Source organism: Trichechus manatus, unplaced genomic scaffold (assembly GCF_000243295.1).
Source record: "Trichechus manatus latirostris isolate Lorelei unplaced genomic scaffold, TriManLat1.0 scaffold00019, whole genome shotgun sequence".
Classification (NCBI taxonomy): domain Eukaryota; kingdom Metazoa; phylum Chordata; class Mammalia; order Sirenia; family Trichechidae; genus Trichechus; species Trichechus manatus.
The window spans coordinates 21872917-21880643 of NW_004443955.1; the positions used below are offsets into that span (position 1 = coordinate 21872917).

The 7727-nt window shown below is 38.0% G+C and overlaps 1 protein-coding gene across 1 annotated transcript in view; it reads right to left on the bottom strand.

The window, feature by feature from the left end:
- Positions 1-7727, bottom strand: part of CHD2 (chromodomain helicase DNA binding protein 2) — a 144332-nt gene that overhangs the window by 40257 nt on the left and 96348 nt on the right. The gene's annotated exons all lie outside the window — the stretch shown is intronic.

Below are 7727 nucleotides of genomic sequence, written 5' to 3' on the forward strand. Positions count from 1 at the left end.
AGTTTAATATGTAATAGATGACTCAATCACCACAATTCTCGTGATAAAAATCTGACATAGTTTATTCAATCCACTGTTAGTTTTAATCCATTGCTGCAATATTTTTCATTATTTTCTGGTCAATAAGACAGCTATAAGATTTTTAGGATGGCCTCAAATCCTTTTGGGAATGAGGCAAAGTAAAATAAATATATGATTTATAAATTCTTAAGTCAAAGCTGTTTTTAGAAACTCTGCTAACTCCTCCCACCCAACTTTGTCTCCAACCAAAAATTCAATATAGACTTCCACAAGTCTCTACCTTAAACCATGCTAAAACCACCCCACGTGTTACCTTCTCCCCATCCCTACAACCTAATCACTTAGCACTTTCACTAAAAAGCAGGCTGCTACAGTACATCAACGGCATCACTGTAATACATGCCAAATTACCATAGTAATCTGGTTAGGCAACAGAATAAGGAAAGATACTAAGGAGAAAAAAGAAAATAGAGTACACAGAGACTGGAGACCAAAGGAAATAGCACAGAATATGACAACAGCTGAGAAACAATATTAAAGGAACAGTATCGCTATAAGAATTGGGAAAGTTGTTACAAATGAAAGTGAATCTGAGGATTATCCCTCATCTTTACATTTCTCCTTCATGATATATACTGAAATAGTTGATGTCTGAAATAGCATGTCTGATGTTTGCTTCAAAACAATAAAGAGGAGGAGAAGCACTTCTGCAATGGAGGAAAATGGACCTCGAAAAATCTGCTCCTCCATAAAAGCAACACTGGCAAAACTTATCAAAATCAACTTCGTCAGAATTCTGAAAATCAACCAAAAGCTTGTAGCATCCCAAGGAGTATTTGTTTAAAAAAAAAAAAAATTGAATCCAGGTAAGAATAGTAAGCTTTCTGGAATTTTAACTTGCCCTATTCCCATCCCCTCTCCCCAACTCAGTGACAGCCTTGAAAACCAACACATTCACAACTATAGTAACTGTGAAAACTACTAGTGTAGCAGCGACTGTAGGGGGCAAAACAAGATTAAAACTCCCTAAGAGGCCCATCTCCAGAGAACTATGACTCTCTGGCTCATCCAGAAGCTCACTGAAAAGCTCCACTCTCAGGGCTTGTCTCTACTTGACCTGACTCAGTGCTTGCCATGTCAACAGCTCTATCTACATTCCCTAACCACAGTTCAATGGTCAAAAATAATCAGCCACAAATGTTTAAAATCACAGCTTCCTGGGGCAATGTTTCCAGTTGGAGCTAGCAAGAGGTTGACCTGAAAATGAAAAGGAAAAATTGGGGAATAAGGCATCTATGGGAAACTCTGAAAAGCTCTGGCATATTCCCGGGAATCTAGAAGGTCAAACATATGCAGACCTGTGTGCACGTCCAGGGAATATCTGAGAAGGTCCTAATCTCTCACCTCTGGCTGAACTTGAGGCTCTGAAGCAGCAGGAACTGAAGGATAAGGCAGAGTTGTAAACTGACTGCCAAAGCACTGGAAACATACCCCAACATTCACACACGGCCCTTTAGCAAAGGCTGGTAGACTTACCGGTTCAAAGCATTTAAGGAAATCCCTATCCAATCATTAGCTAACCTAATAAAGACTTCAAATGACATGACAAAAAATACAGACTTTACAAAATTAGTCCAGAAAAGTCACTAAACAAACACACAGCAACAATGACAACAACAGCTAGCAAACACAACAAACTCAGGCTGGGCAGCGGGGAAGGTAGGGGGGTCTGATGTCCAGAACTGTCACATATATTCTTTAAAATGTCTAGTGTTCAACAAAAAAATCGTAAGACATGCAAAGAAACAAGAAAGTATGGCCCATACAAAAAACCCAAAACCAAACACACTGCCATTGAGTCAATTCCAACTCATAGCAACCCTACAGGTCAGAGTAGAACCAGCCCATACGGTTTCTAAGGCTGTAAATCTTTATGGAAGCAGACTGTCACATCTTTCTCCCACAGAGCGGCTGGTGGGTTCCAACCACTGACCTTTTGGTTGGCAGCCAAGTGTTTTAACCACTGTGCCACCAGGGCTCACATATGGCCCATACACAAGGAAAAAAAGCAGTCAACAGAAACTGACCCTAAGGAAGCCCAGAAGTTTGATTAGTAAGACAAATCAGCTATTATACATACATATCTATGTTCAAAGAACTAAAGAAATCCATGTTTAAAGAACTAAAAGTACGCGATTAATATTTTATCAAATAGAAAATATCAATAAATCAAAATTATTTTAAAAAACCAAACAGAAATTGTTGAGTTGAAAATTAAAATAACTGAAATGAAAAATTCACAAGAGAGGCTCAATTTGAACTGGCAGAAAGAAGAATCAGTACACTTGAAGATAGGTTAATTGAGACTACTCAGTCTACGAAATGAAAAGAGGAAAGAATGAATAAAAATAAACAGAGGCTCAGAGACCTACGGGATATCATCAAGCACACAAACATACACACAATGGGAGTCTCAGAAAGAGAAGAGAGAAAGAATATTGAAGAAATAATGGCCAGAATCTTCCCAAATCTGATGAAAAACATTAACCTGCACATGGAAGAAGTTCACTGAAAAACTACAAATAGGATAAACTCAAAGAGAGCTGAACCTATTGACATTGCAGGCAAGCTGTCAAAATCCAAAGACAAACATCAGCAAGAGAAAAGCAACTCTTTATATAAAAGACATTCTCAGTAAGATTAACAGCTGATTTCTCATCAGAAACCTGGGAGGCCAGAAGGCAGTGAGATGACATATTCAAGATACTGAAAGAAAAAGATCATCAATCAAGAATTCTATATCCAGCAAAACTATCCTTCAAAAAACTAAGGAGAAATTAAGAGATTCCCAAATAAGAAAAAGAGATAATTCACTACTAGCATATTATTGTTATAGTATTTTTACACAAATAACATGTATGTTCTAAGTTTGTCTGTCAACCGCGCCACTCCCCCCATGAGGTATTTTCATAAGCACACTATGCATTTTTTTTTTAATAGCACCATGTAAAAAAAAATTGGCATAACACACTTATGAAAATACCTCGAGGTGGGGAGGCCGTGGCTGGCAAACACACGTAGAACATGCACGTTATTTGTGTAAAAATATGGTAGTTGCCATCAAGTTGATTCGGATTCATGGCAACTTGCCCTAAAAGAAATATTGAGTCCTTTGAGCAGAAATGAAACGACAGTTGATAGTAACTCAAATTCACATGAAGAAATAAAGAGCAGCAGTGAAGGTAACTGCATAAGTAAATATAGAGACAGTATAAATGTATTTTTGTCTGTGACTCTTTTCTTCTCAGATTTGATTTAAAAGATAACTGCTTAAAGCAATAGTTATACATCTGTGTTGATGGGCTTACAATAGGTAAAGATGTAATTTGTATAACAATAATAGTACAAAGGAGGCTTAGGGAACAGAGTTATACTGGAGCAAAGATTTTGTATACTATTGAAATGATCTTGGTATTAATCCAAACTAAATTATTTTAAGTTAAAATGTTAATTGTAGTCTCAAGGCCATCCACTAAGAAAATAACTAAAAAGACAGTAAAAGAAACAACACAGGAATTAAAGTGGTATACTAGAAAATATCTACTTTAAACACAAAAGGAGGCAGTAATGAAGAAATAAACAAAGATGTAAGCCATATAGAAAACAAACAGCAGAATGTAGATGTAAAATCTTGCTTTAACAATATTTACATTAAATGTAAATGGATTACAGTCCAATAAAAAACATGGTGAAATTACTGCATTTTTACATAAATAATGCATGCCTTCTGCATTTGTTTGCCGACTACACCCTCCTCCCACGAGGTATTTTCCTAAGTGCACTATGCTAATTTTTTTTTTTTTTTTAACGGCAACATGTGGAAGATTGGCATGGCAGCACTTGTGAGTGTGCCTCGTTGAGGGGGGCGGGGGGAGACACAGCCAGCAAACAAACGCAGAGGGTGCACATTATCTGCGTACAGATATGATACATACTGCCTACAAGGGATACAAGTTAAATTCAAAGGTACAAATAAGTTGAGAGAAAAAGAATGCAAAAAAATACCAGGCATACAGTACCTAAAAGAGAGCTGGAGTGGCTGTACTAATATCAGACAAAATAAATTTTAAGACAAAAAATTGTTACTTAAGAAGGATATTTTATAATGATAAAAGGTTCAATCAATCAGGAAGACACAACAGTTAGAAAATGTCTGTACCTAACAAAAGAGCTCCAAAATACATACAGCAAAAACTGACAGAAATGAAGGGAGAAATAGACAACTCAACAATCATAGTTGGAGATATCAACACCCTACTTTCAATAATGGATAGGATAATTAGAACATTAATAAGGAAATATAGGGCTTGAACAATATTAAAACAACTAGACCTAACACACATCTAAAGAACACTCCATCCAACAACACCAAAATACACATTCTCCTCAAAATAATACTGGGGCGCTGGGGAAAGGAAGAGGTAGAATATACATGAAAAAAACATTGGTCACAAATTGAAAATGATTAACTGATAATTATGGGAGTGAAGGCGTCATATTCTAGCTGTCAATACTTGCATACACTTACATTTCTCCATAATAAACTAAACAAAGAAAAAAGAAAATAATAGGTGTAACATTTATGGGGAAATAAAGACCTCAAAGTTTCAAATATATTAACCTAAAAGGATTATTTGAGAGAAGTATATTGAGTGTGCATAAAATTAACTATTTTCAAACTATTTTCTTTGGACTTTTCAAAAATCAACATTGAACTGGAGAAAAATGGTTTGGAAAGAACAATTTTAGATTACTATTTTTAGGAGGCAGAGGGGTGTGTGCCATACACCAACAAATGTGAAATAAGTACTGATACATAGAAAGAAAGAGGTCTAACATTGATTGTCAAGTAAAAAACAGAAATCTACAGCACAGTATGTTATCTATACTAGTAAGAAATCAAAGCAAACCACCACCAACCTGACAGCAGCACTAACGCTGCTGGTAAGGGGACCGAGATGGGGGTGGGGATGGGGGTGGTGAGAGTCACTTTATACGTATCACAATTATATTTCTTCTGTTACATATACAGACACATACATACGTTCATACGTTAAGTATGCACGTGTGTGTGTGGTCAAAGTCTTAAATAAAAACAAACAAGAAAGTTTCAGCCCAAGTAGAGGTAGTCCTTGACTTACAACGGATTCTGTTCCAACAACTCCATCATAAGTCAGTTTTGACATAAGTCAAATATTTCATTTTTTTCATTATTATTGCCTTTTATTATCAGTATTTTTACAAATCTGATCTTTATTTGTCTTTGGAGGTTGGACACATTACATATAAACTTAGTATTTTAATACATACACATGAAAAAATACACAAATCATAAAAATTTACTCTAAAAATGAGTTGTTAGACAATGCTGGCATTGTGTCAGCTGCGGTAGTAACTCCACTTGTGGAAGGTTCTGGATCATCTGGATTATCCCCAGGAATGGGGAGGGCGTTTCTAGTCAGAAAACTAGTGAGAATTATCTGTATGGTCCTTTTCTTTTTTTCTTCATATATTTTGCAGTAACATCTCACTGTCTTGTCCAGCTCACCCTTGAATTTTTCGGCAGCTTCAACATCAGAGCTTCCTGCTTCTCCAGTTATATGCATGTTATGTAAGCCAAATCTGCGTTTTAAGTGATGAATCTAGCCTTCACCGGCATTACTCTCAGGAGTCTTTCCTTACTGTTCCTTCTGATTTTCAAAATGGCTTGCACGCTTTCATCTGCATCATCAGTAAACTCATAGGAATCCTCTTCTGGATTTGGTTTTCTATCCAAATCATCAACAGCTTCTACATCTTCTAGATTGGCCCTTGCTATTCTTTGTTAAAATTGTCGATTTTATGCCGATCACTCCCTTAACTGCCTCCAAAATCCTATTCTTATCCTTAATGATTGCTGAAATGGTCGAATCAGACAGTCCCTTCCTCAGGTGCTATTTCACCAACTTTCCTTCCATTACCACAGGCCTTAATGATCTTCATCTTTGTATCCATGTCTAGATCCTTCCTCACCTTCTTTTCTGGATCAGAACCTTTGGTGGCATGACTTCTTTTGGGGTTACAAGCAGTGCAGGTGTTAGAGAAAATGTGAACAACTTTGCTTCAGATTAACTACTGATGCTTCTGATGTAGGAAACGCTGAATAAGATCATGCTACAGGCCTGATATGGAGCCCTGGTAGCACACTGGTTAAGAGCTCGGCTGCTAACCAAAGGCTGGCAGTTCAAATCCACCAGCCGCACCTTGGAAATTCTATGGGGCATTTTCTATAGGGTTGCTGTGAGTCAGAATCCACTCAACAACAATGGTTTGTTTTTTGTTTTTGTTTTTTTTTAAATAGGCCTGGTATACAATGAAGTCAGTGTCGGTGTCATAACAATGAAGTCGGAGTTGTAACAGCTGTCAGGCACGTGTGCGGTTCAACTGTTGTGTATCGTCAGAGCTGAACATTGCCCAACTTTCTATCCATTATGACTCCCGACACTGACTTCACTGTAGACCAGGCCATAGCCTGCTATACAGGAGTGTTTTGATAAGTAGGAGAGTTATGTGTCAACTTGCCTAGGCCATGATTCTCAGTATTATGTAATTATCCTCCATATTGTGATCTGATATAATTACATCCATTTTGTGACCTCCCATAAGTAATATAATGTAATCACCTTCGTGATGTGATCTGATGCGATCAGCTAAATCAGTTGTAAGCAGAGTTTCCTCAGGGGTGAGGCCTGCATCAAATACATATATGGATGTTTTGGCAAAGCGCTCTTGCTTGCTCTAGATCCTGTTTCTGGCTCATCATCATCTGACCTGCGGTTCTTGGGACTTGAGCCAGCAGCCTGTCGTCTGGCCTGCCGATTTTGGGATTCGCCAGATCTGCAGCCCTGTAAGCCAGCAGCCTGTCATCTGATTTGCCAGCTTTGGCCTTTGCCAGCTTCCACAGCCTTGTGAACCAGCAGCCTGCCAACTGACCTGACGATTTTGGGTTCATCAGCCCCTGCAACCATGTGAGTCAGGAGAAGCCTCCAGCTGAACTCTGATCCAGCCTCCACAACAGTGTGAGCCATTTCCTTGAGATAAATATCTCTCTCTCTCCATATATATACACTTATATATACATACACACACCTCACTAGTTTTGCTTCTCTAGAGAACCCAGCGGAAGACAATCAGTAAATCATAAAATTGAACATCTGCAAGTGAACATCTGACAACGATAACATCAGCAAATTACATGCTGTAACACTGTATGTAGTACATACTACTAATGATGAGATACACAAAAAAAAAGTGATGGTCATAAGTGCATTTCATCATAACTCTAACATGTCGTAAGTTGGAATTGGTTCTTTTCCCCTGGCTAGACTTTCTTTGTGAAAATGTTCTGAATAACCAGAGAATAAGGGGGAACCAGAAAAGATGAGTAAAAAGCAGGAGAGATCTGAACTGAGGAAACCCTTGGAGAAGGAAGAATCATCCTGGAGATCTGTGGCAAGACTCAACTTCTCTTGAATTTTTTTGTGGACGTCAGCCTCTGCCTACCCTGTCATAATGTCCGGGATCCAATCGACCTAAGCCTTACAGTATGCCCTTCTGAACAAGCTCAAGTGAGAGCAGAGCAGCCTTACAGTATGCCCTTCTGAACA